The sequence below is a fragment of the Anabrus simplex genome, chromosome 2, assembly GCF_040414725.1.
Source record: "Anabrus simplex isolate iqAnaSimp1 chromosome 2, ASM4041472v1, whole genome shotgun sequence".
Lineage (NCBI taxonomy): Eukaryota > Metazoa > Arthropoda > Insecta > Orthoptera > Tettigoniidae > Anabrus > Anabrus simplex.
The window spans coordinates 243,854,005-243,869,432 of record NC_090266.1 but is presented as its reverse complement, the minus strand read 5'-3'; the positions used below and the strand labels follow the sequence as shown (position 1 = coordinate 243,869,432).

General features: G+C 38.6%; 1 protein-coding gene across 3 annotated transcripts in view; it reads left to right on the top strand.

Annotated features, from left to right (window-relative positions):
* LOC136864024 (SRR1-like protein) overlaps positions 1–15,428 on the top strand; it is a 37,437-nt gene that overhangs the window by 19,971 nt on the left and 2,038 nt on the right. The window lies entirely within an intron of this gene.

Below are 15,428 nucleotides of genomic sequence, written 5' to 3'. Positions count from 1 at the left end.
ATAGTGGATGCTTACAAAAAAGTGGTCAATGCAAAGAGACTGCTTGCAATACTTTCTTTTGTACACATACCGTGAGTATTTCGGATATCACCATCCTTGAAACAAAACTGAACGGGTTTCACAAAGAAAGCGGGTTGTGTTTCAACATAACCGGATTTGTACAAACTATACATCCTTATGTTACGAAACAGCGGAGATGATAGTTGGTTGTGTGTCATTGATTGTATTTTGAAAATATTGTTGTGAAAATGAATGTTCATATCAAAATTGCATGATATAATCTGAGAACTTCCTAGCCAAAATGAGACTTTCCTAACTAGCTGACTTATTTTACAACATATGTAAATCTGCATTTCAACTTGAAAAATCTGAATATCTGCGTTTAACATGAAAATTATGAAAATTAATATTCATTAAATAAAATACACACTCGTCGAACCTTGTACTCACACTTACTTGCTACCTGCTTACTTACACATACGTTATTTGAAGGGCGCCAGCTGTCACTCAGTACAGCAATAATAGAATGAGACTCTTGACCATATCTAGGGTGTGGGGTAATAAGCTTACTTTTGACAACATACCATATAAGTTCTGGGAAAAGGAGATTGGCGTTCGGTTTCCCCATTAATTTTGAGGTTAAGATATTTTACTGTCAAAGAAATGAAACTATGAATTCGTTTGATAGAACAATATATATTCTTTAAATAATATGTCAAAAAATAGTGAGTCTTGTTGCGATAAAACAGATGAAAATATGAAATTATGACATTGCAACTGAAAGAAACTAGGCATGAATTTGAATTCTTCTTGACCGGACATTTAACAATTTATACGAAATATTTCCCTCACTGATTCACTTGACTGTACCTTTAACACTTTGAGTGTAATTACGACGTAATCCATTGCTCTGGTGTTTACTGTAGATGTGTCACGCCTAACGTGGTGATACATCCTTGAGACTGCTTCTTCTCCATATCATCTGACTTCTTTGTAAGTCAATATGGTATGACCTCTTGGTAGGTCCAGGGTTGCCCTCTCTGACTCCTTGGTAAGCCTTGCGTCCGCGTCTTACACTAAGTGACGGACCAACCATTTGGTCTCACTCTCTCAATGACCAATAATGGCTCACTGAGTCTTCACCATCTCTCGTTCACACTGGTTGGCTGACCAACTAAAGCCTCTTGATCTAGTAGACTACTTCACTGTACTGCATCCGTATAAGTAATGACTGACGCTACAATATGGACCCACCTTATATAGACGTTGGTTGACACAGCTACGTAATCTCCAGAAATAACAATGACATACTCCCACCTACGCGACAGATATTACATACAGTGGTGAAATAGCCCCGCGGCGACTAAGTCCGTGCGCGCATTGCTAAATAAATACGATGACGTAGCCATGGCGCGGCGATGACTTGGCAGAATCGCCAGTGGTGTCGCAATATAACAACGTCACTTCCAATCTCTGATATATATACAACAATTCTCACTGTACAGGTATTGAGTGTTATACTACACATACGTATATATGTATACATCTAAGTGCAATCTTGCAAGCAACAGGCAATTGCAAAATTGAATAAAACGGATAATTACAATAATAGTACAATATCACAGATAACATAATAATACTGACATAATAATAATAATAATAATAATAATAATAAAATACAGATAAAATCATACAATAATAAAAGTACAGATATCATCTTGTAACGGGATTTGAACCGTTACAATTCGCCTCCCTCATAAATAAATCGAAGAACAAAGAATCGATTGATTTATGAACAAAATTATATATATATAACACTGACACATATAAACACTTTAAATAAGTATACAACAATAATTTTCTTTTTCAGCATCCATACATTTTATAATACATCACATATATGAGAATTTTTCTCGCACATTGTCATCGTAGATAACTGTTCAGTGTCCCATTCTCTTTTTCTCTCATACAAATCACAAGAGTACAGCACTCAATTTAACACACACAAATAATTTTCAATCAATATACAACATTCTTCTCCTTTTTTTTTTTTTTTAACATATCAAAACTTTTTGTGAAATATCACTTATATGAGAACTGTTCTCGCGTATTGTTATCGCAGATAACTGTCCAATGTCCTGTTCTCCGTTTTTTTTGTCACACAGTACATGACAATGTAGCACTTATTCTTCCAATACACCAATACGACACTTGGTTCACACGCATATCGCAGATGTTAGTTTTATTTTGCCAGTTTCTCACAAAATTTAATCATCTTACTCTTATTTCAACAAATCTCACGTGAAATACTTCTTTAAGTTCTTAATGTTGTAAGTACCGACAATCTTCCCTTCCTGATCTTTTAAGGAATATGCACACTTCCCGATACGGTTCACAATAGTGAAATACCCCTGATACAAAATAATAACTTCAACATATTTCCCGCCTCTGCAGATGATGAAATGGAACTCTGAGTAGCACTCTATCACTCAAACTGAATCAATTTTGCCCTCATTAACTTACATTACTCAATAGATCACATCCTCCTTGGCAACAATAATTAAAGAATCAAAACTATGGCTACAAGATGGTTCAGTTATTCCGTAATCCAGCATAATGTTTATTTGTTCTTAGACGTCACTAGCATTTTTAAGTTGAATGGGGTACTTACCTCCCACAAACGATCATTGGTCAGTTACTAGAAATTTATGTTCATATACGTGTTCTTCCTCACTTAACCACTAAATACATCTCGATGCTTACCTAACATCGAACACAATTACTCCTCTGTAATTCACTCAAATTACCTCACGTCACTGCCTCATACCGACGATCCCTCAGATACTGGTCGTACAGGCACGTAACACACCCAACAAAACATTTCCTCTCACTAGGAACAGCTTCACTTACCTCTCATATATTTCAAAGAACACACGTTACCAAACACTTACCTCAGACCATCATAATTAACATGTACTTCTTTGCTAGTTTTACTCCCAGAACAAACACACACTACCTAAATTAAAGTCTACTCTACTTCCATGATTTGCAACCAAGTCAGCTCCTAAAACAACTGAATACACAAGTTCTGGTACAACAAGGCGTGCCTGAAACTTACAATTATCTTCAATTTACTGGTACCGCTATCTTATTTACTCACTATGACTTACCAAACGGCTGTTATAAAATCTAATAGTACCTTCTCTTACCTTCTTCATATCACAATTTCCATCATCGGAGTTACTCCCTCACTACTTACATCACATTCTCGGCATTACAAGTACTTACATCACTTTACAGAACACTTCTTACGTCTAAGTTACTGCTACCATTAATTACTTCATTATCTACGACTACGTCACTACTTAAATATCTCACTTAACATTACTTAGGTCACAATCACACTACTCTTAAATCTACTTTCACTACATAACTACTTATACTAAATACCAGTTCATCTTCTACCTTCGGCCTGTCCACTTAACTTACCCGATTCCCTGTGAATCTGAAATACTCTGGCTCGATAACGATACCTTGATAACATTCATATTCAGACTATCATAGTCTCTCTGATAACTCAAACCCGTACGCCTCCCATCTTCCGATTCTCTCTGATTACTCTTCTGACCTTCTCTCTCATAACTCAAATACATACGCCTCCCATCTTCCGATTCTCTCTGATTACTCTTCCGATCCTCTCTCTCACAAATCAAATCCATACGCCTCCCATCTTCCGATTCTCTCTGATTACTCTTCTGACCTTCTCTCTCATAACTCAAATACATACGCCTCCCATCTTCCGATTCTCTCTGATTACTCTTCCGATCCTCTCTCTCACAAATCAAATCCATACGCCTCCCATCTTCCGATTCTCTCTGATTACTCTTCTGACCTTCTCTCTCATAACTCAAATACATACGCCTCCCATCTTCCGATTCTCTCTGATTACTCTTCCGATCCTCTCTCTCACAAATCAAATCCATACGCCTCCCATCTTCCGATTCTCTCTGATTACTCTTCTGACCTTCTCTCTCATAACTCAAATACATACGCCTCCCATCTTCCGATTCTCTCTCGTTACTCTTCTGACCACTATCACCATCAACACAACTATTAATCCTCTGCGGATCATGATCACCCCCTCTCCTCTGATACACGGCTAACATTTTCCCCTCTCTCTCTACGGTACTACTTTCCCCAGACATCATGCGCTCTCTCTCGCACGCGCGCCCTAGCACACATTCTTCCCAAAGCCTATCAATGAACACTTTAATCTCTTCTAAATTAGACCTATTATCCCAGTACACTCGAAACCATATTCTACTTTCACCGATAAAAACATTCGACAAGATTTCCAGTACGTATTCCCATTCAATAATATTATTCCTCGACTTACTTGCAAATCTTTTCTCAACTACTTTTACAAACTCTATAGGATTAAACTGTCTTCCAGAAAACTTGGTTAAATCACGATCCCTACTGAACAAACCACTCGCTACTATCACGTCTAAACCTGTCTTACCTCTACCTTTCTGCCGTATCACTTCCTGGCAGTTTACAACTTCTTCTTCTTCTTCCGCTGCTCTCTCAGAATTCTCTATTCTCACGTCTTCCTGCAATTCTTCTTCTCTCTTTCTCACCTGCTGTGATAGTGTTTCCTGTTCGTTCCGTAGTTCAGTGACCTCCACAAGTTTGCTTTCAATTTGTTCATTTCTACTAATCTGTTCCCCCATCTCTTCCCCAACTGCATTGCAAATCTTGTCCAATCTCTTCTCGACTACCTCATGAATTTCTTCCCGATTGCTAGAACTTTTATCACTTAATTCTACGATATTCTCTGTACATATTTCTTTGACTTGCTCGGTCTGAATATGAATATTGCTCCGATTCAACTTCATTTCACCTTCTCTAAGGTCAACACACTCTTTGTTTAACTTATTTTCTAACTTAGATATTTGACTAGTTACCTCTACTATCTTAGTATCTATTTTATAATTTAGTGATTCACTTAAAGCATCTATTTTCTCATTGGTCACATTAAAATTTTCTTTATTACTGCCAATTAACTCTTCCATTTGCTTCTTATTATTTTCATTACTAATACCAATCATTTGTTCCATTTTATTACTTAGAGAGTTAATCTGTTTATTACAATTTTCATTATTAGTACTAATTAATTCTTTCATCTCTTTCTTATTATTTTCACTACTACTACTAAATAATTCTTTCATCTCTTTCATCTCTTCCTTACTATTTTCAATCAGTTTCTTACAATTTTCATTATTAGTATTAATTAATTCTTTTATCTCTTTATTATTTTCACTACTACTACTACTACTACTAAAAAATTCTTTCATCTCTTTCTGACTATTTTCACTACTACTAAAAAATTCTTTCATCTCTTTTTTATTTTCCTTCATTCGTTTCTGACTTTCATTACTGATCTCGGTAAATTTGGCCATCAGCAAATTTAGAAAATCTTGGTTCATTCCCCCCACGATTTCCTTTTGGGTTTCAGTGTGCTTCTCAATTTCTGCACTTTCCTGAATTATCCCAGAACCTTCCATCGTATTCACCTGCTCCCTACTCTGAATTTCACCTTGGATGTCCGCCGAAGCAATGACCTCGTCGTCACATGACTTGTTATTGTCTTCCTTATCCATCTTTGGTTCACTAGTGATAGTACGCGATCTCAAATTAATTTCCCTCTTCAAATCCCTTGACATATCCCCAAAATACAAATATATATCACAAAATTACACTCCTAACATTTACCGGTAATAATTCCGTTGGCTTAAATGTGCATACTCTTCCCAAATGAACCTATGATATGCTGTCATTCAGACCAAATTCTGAATTTCTTCGTGCACCACGTTGCGGGGCCAAAATGAGAACTTCCTAGCCAAAATGAGACTTTCCTAACTAGCTGACTTATTTTACAACATATGTAAATCTGCATTTCAACTTGAAAAATCTGAATATCTGCGTTTAACATGAAAATTATGAAAATTAATATTCATTAAATAAAATACACACTCGTCGAACCTTGTACTCACACTTACTTGCTACCTGCTTACTTACACATACGTTATTTGAAGGGCGCCAGCTGTCACTCAGTACAGCAATAATAGAATGAGACTCTTGACCATATCTAGGGTGTGGGGTAATAAGCTTACTTTTGACAACATACCATATAAGTTCTGGGAAAAGGAGATTGGCGTTCGGTTTCCCCATTAATTTTGAGGTTAAGATATTTTACTGTCAAAGAAATGAAACTATGAATTCGTTTGATAGAACAATATATATTCTTTAAATAATATGTCAAAAAATAGTGAGTCTTGTTGCGATAAAACAGATGAAAATATGAAATTATGACATTGCAACTGAAAGAAACTAGGCATGAATTTGAATTCTTCTTGACCGGACATTTAACAATTTATACGAAATATTTCCCTCACTGATTCACTTGACTGTACCTTTAACACTTTGAGTGTAATTACGACGTAATCCATTGCTCTGGTGTTTACTGTAGATGTGTCACGCCTAACGTGGTGATACATCCTTGAGACTGCTTCTTCTCCATATCATCTGACTTCTTTGTAAGTCAATATGGTATGACCTCTTGGTAGGTCCAGGGTTGCCCTCTCTGACTCCTTGGTAAGCCTTGCGTCCGCGTCTTACACTAAGTGACGGACCAACCATTTGGTCTCACTCTCTCAATGACCAATAATGGCTCACTGAGTCTTCACCATCTCTCGTTCACACTGGTTGGCTGACCAACTAAAGCCTCTTGATCTAGTAGACTACTTCACTGTACTGCATCCGTATAAGTAATGACTGACGCTACAATATGGACCCACCTTATATAGACGTTGGTTGACACAGCTACGTAATCTCCAGAAATAACAATGACATACTCCCACCTACGCGACAGATATTACATACAGTGGTGAAATAGCCCCGCGGCGACTAAGTCCGTGCGCGCATTGCTAAATAAATACGATGACGTAGCCATGGCGCGGCGATGACTTGGCAGAATCGCCAGTGGTGTCGCAATATAACAACGTCACTTCCAATCTCTGATATATATACAACAATTCTCGCTGTACAGGTATTGGGTGTTATACTACACATACGTATATATGTATACATCTAAGTGCAATCTTGCAAGCAACAGGCAATTGCAAAATTGAATAAAACGGATAATTACAATAATAGTACAATATCACAGATAAAATAATAATAATAATAATGACATAATAATAATAATAATAATAATAAAATACAGATAAAATCATACAATAATAAAAGTACAGATATCATCTTGTAACGAGATTTGAACCGTTACAAATCAGATCATAAAAAACGAACAAATTGTTTCCATATCCGGAAACCAAGCACATCTAACGGCTCCCTGGGGAATAGTTTAACAATAATAGTTTTGTTAGGGATTTTGACGCTAATATATTTGCTTCACTTCGTGTTGTCACGAATCCAAGAGTAAAACACTGTCATCTGGTACATTTTGAAAATGTCTTGTAACCACTTTTGAAGTAACTTTTTAGTTAACTTCCCAGACGGTGAAGGCAAAACAAATAAATTATCTGCTGTAAACAAACTTTTTTAATGATACGGCCAAGTTCACCGTCCTTTTCTTTTAACACAAGTAACAGTTTAGGTAACAGTTCTCCATCGGCAGGAATTACAAGCTGAATTGTATAGCTGTGTGTTAATGAGTTCAATGATTGCGCTTCTGCGAAAATGTTTTTCTGTCCCTTTAAATGCAGCGTATGTCCGGCATGGAACTCTTCGTTAAACCTGCTTTGATCTATGTTAAAAATACATTTTGGAGAGTGATTGTTTATTATTGCGGATACCTCTCCTGCAAAAACTGTTGCGTTCGACGCAAGGTCAACATGATCGGCTGTGTAACTTTTAGTGACAAATTTTGTAACTTTCTGGGAAGTAGTGATGGGACATTCGATTCATTTTACTGAATCGATTCATTTGATTCCGTTCACATTACTGAATCGATGCAGTGATCCGATTCACGGCACATTAGAGTCACCGCTCCTACTGAATCTTAGTAGTATGTAATGGTAAGACAGCAGCAACAGCATTCATTGTTCGCTGCTGCCATCTGGTCTTCATACTATGAACTTCTTTCTTAGAAAAAAAAATGCTAGTCACTGTAATATATCAAAGGTTTCCGGCAACACAGGATGGGAAAGGTCCTGGATTAGCAAGATAGCAGCCATAGCCTTAATTAAGGTACAGACCCAGGATTTCCTGGTGTAAAAATGGGGAACGTACGGAAAACCACCTTAATGGCTGCCGACGGTGGGATTCGAACCTACCATCCCCCGAATGCACGCGCATAGCTACGCGATACTAACCGCACGTCCAACTCGCTCAGTCATTTTTGAAAATATGTACTGTATTTTTCTATCAGCAGTGGTTTTTTTAAAATCGTCATATTGTGAATAGGCTACCCGAGATGTACAGTAGCCCACTGGTTTTCTGATTCAACATACTGTTGGTTACGTTAGTGGTCAGTCGGCTCACTTACTGTCCACATATTATTGAAGTCTTGTGCAACAATGTGACATACGAACTGAGACAATACTGAGCTGTTCTTCCCAATATAAAACAGGTACTTTTGAGTGGTCATAAGCATGACTCATAGTCATAGGGCAGGCTAGAGTCGAGTTTAATTAATTGTCAAATGTCAACTAAGTTATAATACTCATTAAACTAATAAATAGTATAACCTAATAGCCTACCTACTTACTAGCTACTTTAGAATTATATTTTGACTACCTTTTTAACACTGAAAATAAATCCATCTATTATTTAAACCTCCCTGTAAGAAGGGGACAGTGAATGCAAGTGGGTATTATTTTCAAATGAGCTGAGCTCGGGAGTCCATTTAGCGTACGATTCTTTCAGTGTACCATGGCTCTGTATGTATTGCTTCAGAGGAAGCCCGGCTCTCCGCCAGTGTCCAGTGTGCCGATAAGGAGCCGTGTGTTTCTTGTGTCTCACTGAGCCGTGCTCGTTCAAGATTCTTTCGGTGTGCTATGGCTCACTGTATGTCTCGCTGCAGTGGAAGCTCGGCTCTCCTCCACCCGCCAGTATCCAGCGAGCCGATAAGGAGCCGTGTGTATCTTGTGTCTCACTGAGCCGCGCTCGTTCACGATTCTTTCGATGTGCCATGATTCACTGTCTCGTTGCAGCGGAAGCTCGGCTCACCGTCAACGTCCAGTGAGTGCGCCACTCAGCACTGTCCGCTGGGCGTAAGCTGAATCGTGTGCTGTGAGCTCGCCGTTCCTGTGAATCGATTCACTCGGACACTTGAATGAATTGATACACTGCTTCGAATCATGCATTCAATAGCCAGCACTACTGGGAAGCAGTATCGAATTTATTTTTATACTTTCGTACCCAGAAAGTTGAGGCGCGGAATGTATTGTCACGAACACACCAAGTATTATTCACGGCCCATTTTCTAATGTGTACATCATGGATGTTTTGTCGTTATTGAGCCTCGCCTTTTTAAATTCTTCAAATGTTTCTTTGGTGATAAATTTCAATTTTTCAGCCTTTGTGCCGCCTGATTCTACTAGTAGCTTCCATCTACAAAGGTCCGACTGGTGCCGTAGCTTTTTAAATGGGTGCTGAACTTTTCGTCCTTTGTTCAGGCAACAATCAACCGCTTTTTTTTTTTTTTGTAATACTTATTGCAGGTGTTGTGGTAGCATCTTGTTTCACTGTCAGTGTCAGATATTGCAAATTCATCGTTTTTAATAACATTGTTATTGTCAGGCAAAACCAGTCTCTCCTCATGTTCAGTGGCTACCTGCACATCACCAACCTTTTCTGCAATAAGGCGGGTAAACAAGGAGCATGGTTCTGTCTTGGCGCACGTCTACTTTTGCCATGAGAAAATTTAAACAGTTTTTACGTATGGTACAGTTCAAAGCCTAGTTCTCTTTCATCAGGTGTTATTTGGCTTTCATAACAATCACTTTCAGCCAAGCAGCTTTGTAGCCAAACTACCACATTCCAAGGATTAGAATTTGGAAGGTGTTCCAATTGAACATCGTCGTCAATCCGTTCCCTTGTAGGTGGTATGTTCCGAGCTGTCAGTGGAGAGATGGCATGGAATGACGTTAGTAGGTGAATAAATTTGAGTGGTGTCTTTAAAAGTAGGAAAGATCACAATATGAAGATAAAGTTGGAATTCAAGAGGAAAAATAGGTTCGAATCCCACTATCGGCAGCCCTGAAAATGGTTTTCCGTGGTTTCCCATTTTCACACCAGGCAAATGCTGGGGCTGTACCTTAAATAAGGCCACGGCCGCTTCCTTCCAACTCCTAGGCCTTTCCCATCCCATCGTCGCCATAAGACCTATCTGTGTCGGTGCGACGTAAAGCACCTAGCAAAAAAAAGCAAGAGGAAAAATTGGGGCAAATATTTGTTTATAGGAAGGATGTTAGAAATTGGAATAAATTAACCCAGGGAGATGTTCAATATATTTCCAATTTCTTCGCAATCATTGAAGGAAAATTAGGAAAATAGCATATGGGGAATCTGCTACCTGGGCGTCTGTCATAGATGCAGATCAGTAGTGATTATAAACAAATTACAAGGTAGGAAAAGCTTCATAATATAACACACACAACATAGTCACAGTCAATCCCCCGTTTAAAAACCTGACCAATGTTGCTTTCAACAATGATGAAGTTGAGATCTTAAGTAAAGGTCCTGAACATCATTGGCCACACATGAGGAAGACCATTCAAAATAGGGTATTAGTGAATCTGATAGCGGAATCTGAAGTAGCAATTGCAGAGGTCCCAACAGATGAACTGGAGACATTGAGGTTTGAGGCCAAAAGGAAAATTTGCAAAATAGTGGAATACAAGACCACCACATATGATGGAATGAATAATAATCTCAGAACAACTAACAAAAAGATCAAAGGCAACATAATTACCACAAAAGCTGATCAGGGTAATACCATAGTTTTGTTAAATAAAGAATATTATATTAGTAAAACAAATGATTTTTTTTAAAGGAGGATAATTTTTGTCCGATAAAGAGGGATCCTAATAATGCCATGCAAAAGAAATTTAAGCAAATTTTAACCAACACTATCTTTTTGCTGGAGTTGAAGGAAGCAAAGCGCTGGTAAACATGGACCCAGAGTTACCCAAATTGAGGCCAGTGCCTAAGGTACATAAACAGGGCATACCCATTAGACCGGTTGTAAACTTTAGTAGTAGTACTACATATAAAAGGGCCAAATTTATACACACCTTTTTAAAGAAATATTACAGATTTAATGTAGATACTTGTTTCTGCAATATTATAGACTAGCAAGATACCCGTGCTTCGCTACGGTATTATACTGAAATTTATAATTGAATGCTTATTGTTTTATATATAATTCGCCGAAATTCGCGATCTGACTGGTTATCTGAGAGAATCCGCCAAAATTCGCGATCTGACTCGTTTTCTAATAGATTACGGCAAGTTCCCTCCCATTTTACAATCTTTCTTTCCAGCAATCGATTTCGTACTTCCCGGGCTAAGTCCAGGTATTCCACCCGGTCAGTTGGGTCCCTAAATCTTTGCCATCTTTTCCTATAAGAATTTTTAATATGGATCAAATCCTTGAGGAGATCCGGCGTGGTGTCCTCTTGGGTGCCTTGGCGGTACTGAACCCGCGGCTGGACTGCATTCTTAGTCATTACCCGTCCAGGCATTCAACCCCTTTTTTAACCTTTTTCACCCCTCCTATTGGGATTTTCTGAAAACAAAAAAATACGTATTTCCTTATTTTTAAAGAAGATTCTAAATACCAATTTTTACATTTGTAAACTTTTAAAGTTTTGAGATATAGATTCTCTCATTTTAAATTTTCACCCCCTTAGCGACGGAATATCCAAAAATCCTCTCTTAGCGAGCACCTACATCTTAATATGAATGTATCCCCAAAATTTCATTTCATTATGTCCAGTAGTTTTGGCTCGGCGATGATGAATCAGTCAGTCAGTCAGGACAAGCTATTTTATATATATATAGATTTCTGTAATAGAATAAAAACTAAGTTTATCGGAACAGAATACTATCAATAGCTTCCATGTTCAGGATATACCATTTAATGTTAATATACCAGGCGAGTTGGCCATGCGGTTAGAGGCACGCGGCTGTGAGCTTGGATCCGGGAGATAGTGGGTTCGAATCCCACTGTTGGCAGTCCTGAAGATGGTTTTCCGTGGTTTCCCGTTTTCACACCAGGCAAATGCTGGGGCTATACCTTAATTAAGGCCACGACCGCTTCCTTCCAACTCCTAGGCCTTTCCTATCCCATCGTCACCATAAGACCTATCTGTGTCGGTGCGTCGTAAAGTAACTAGTATGTTCAGGATACGTACTCGAACATCCTGATCATTGAGACTGTCAACATTGTTAAGGATAACTTAACCATACACAGCCCGTTGAATAAAGCAGAAATAGATGAATTCATCAACTTACTAACATTCAAACAGTTCTCTTAACTTTTAATGTTAACGTTTACAAACAAGTTAAAGGGTTGGCCATGGGATCACCAGCTTCTGGTGTCCTTGCGGATCTATATATGGACCATATGGAATCTATTAAGATAGTAGGCAAGAAAAGAGGATTTGATTTATGACTGAGGTTCGTTGATGATATATTCGTTATTATTGATGAACAGGAACTCAAACCAAACCAAATGAGCTGTTAGACCAGTTAAATAACCTATACAGTGTTTACAATCTAATCTGAGGACAATAAAAGTCTGAACTATCTTGCTGTAACAGGAACTAGAAATAATAAAATCCTGGTTTACTAAGTATACAGAAAGCCTACACATACAGATGTTACAATCAGGAAAGACTCAAACCACCCGGGCCAGCTTAAGAAAGCAACATTTTACAATGTGAACAATTGAGCAGTAAAGATACTGCTAGATAAAAGCTAATTTTAATAAAGAGGTGAACATCATCCATGATATTGCCAGAAGAAATGGTTACCATAAGAGTTATGTCAATAGGATAAAGAGTAAGGTCATGAGTAAACCTAAGACTTTACTTATAGATAGGAAATAAAATAAAAACTTCGCTACATTCACTTCTATTAATAAACAATCATACAGTTTGGGTAAACTGCTTAGGAAACACAATATCATGTAGCCTATCCTTTAAAACAGATGATGATGATGATGACGATATTAATGATAATAATAATACAATTTTAACTGAGCTCGATAGCTGCAGTTGCTTAAGTGCGGCCAGTATCCAGTATTCGGGAGATAGTAGGTTCGAACCCCAGTGTTGGCAGCCCTGAAAATGGTTTTCCGTGGTTTCCCATTTTCACACCAGGCAAATGCTGGGGCTGCACCTTAATTAAGGCCACGGCCGCTTCCTTCCCACTCCTAGCCCTTTCCTGTCCATCGTCGCCATAAGACCTATCTGTGTCGGTGCGACGTAAAGCAACTAGCAAAAAAAAACACAATTTTATTCAGTTCGAATCGTGTGAACACCAGTAGCATTTTTAGTAATTCGGGAGTATATAATCTGTCACGTCAAGACTGCGGAAGGAAGTATGTAGGACAGTCGGGAAGAAGAGTGATGGTATGCTATAAAGAGCATGTGAATGCAAGAAGACATTCCAGATACTGTGCCATGTGCATACATATGTATGTAGACAATCATCATTTCACTAATATTGAACGGGTCATGGTTGTATTACACCAGTTAAATAAAGGTACCACTAGATAAATATTAATTTTAATAAAGAGGTGAACAAGTTACAAAAATTTCACAGTGAAAATAGCCTTAATGAACACATGGCAGAGGATAATCAGTTATTTAGATTGGTGACCCAGTATTCTAGAAAGAGGGGGGGAAAAAGAAAATAAGGGAAAGTACTTAAGGTTTGGAACATGGCGGTAACACCACGTACCCTCCACGTCTCCTTCCCTCCGCCCCTCCTCCCACTCTAACTTCGCTATCTGTTGTCGAACAACTTCAGTTGCATTTACATCCTTCTGACAGATGCATGTCAGCCTTGCACATCCACTTGTAAGTTTTAATAATTTTTACGTGCTGTATTCTCATTTTGTTTACATTATACTCACACACTTTAAGTAAGGTCCATTTGAAAATAAGTACACAACGAAAGGTTATTTCAAAAAAGTAAATTTATTTTCAGAAAGTACATACTTCACTCTATTTTTCAACATAGTTGCCAAGTTTGTTCAAACACTTATCATACCTCGTAACCAATTATAAAATACCCTCTTCGCAGAAACTTGCCGCCTGCTCCGATAACCAAGAGTTCACTGCCGTTTTCACGTCGTCGTCATTGTAATGGTTGCCACAGAGGTGATGTTTGAGGTGGAGGAACAGATGGTAATCGCTCGGCGCAAGATCAGGACTGTAGGGAGGGTGGTCTAAAACTTCCCAGCCAAAACTGTCCAATAAATCGCGGGTCTGACCTGCAGTGTGAGGTCTTGTATTGTCATGGAGAAGGACAATTCCCTTTGTCAGCATGCTGCGTCTTTTGTTTTGAATCGCTCTGCGTAGCTTTCTCAGGGTTTGGCAGTATGCTTCTGCATTGATAGTGGTTCCTCGTTGCATGAAGTCAACCAACAAAACACCATGCCTATCCCAAAACACTGATGCCATGATTTTGCGCTGGGACAGAGTCTGTTTGGCCTTCACCTTTACAGGCGATGTGTTTGTCTCCATTCCATGCTCTGTTGCTTCGATTTGGGCGTAATATGCGAAACCCATGTTTCGTCTCCAGTTACGATCTGACTCAAGAAGCCGTCACCTTCGCCATAACGAGTCAAGAACTTCATCGCACACTCAAATCTTTGGTTTTTGTGGTCCTCTGTTAGGAGTTTCGGCACCCAACGGGAGCACAGTTTCCTAAACTTTAGGTGTTCAGAAACAATATTGTAAGGAAATGATCTCGACACGTCAAGAAATTCGTTTGAGAGACCTGTTATTGTGAAGTGCCTGTTCTCATGAATCTTCGCTTCAACTGAAGCTACCAAATCGTCTGTAATCAAAGAAGGGCGACTGGAGCGGTCCTCATCACGGACATTGTCACGGCCATCTTTGAATTGTCGTACCCACTTATGCACTTTGCTTTCACTCATAACAGTATCACCGTACACTTCGTAAATCTGTCGAATTTCTGCAGCAGACAGGTTCCTTGCTGACAAAAACTGTATCACTGACCGAACCTCACACGCGGTGGCCGAGTTGATAGTCTTAAACATTTTGAAAGCACAGAACAGAACCGTACAGGTTAGCTACAGAGCTGAAACTGAGCACAGTTGTTCCCGAGGCATGCCAGTACATGACACACACGCTCGTTGTGATATG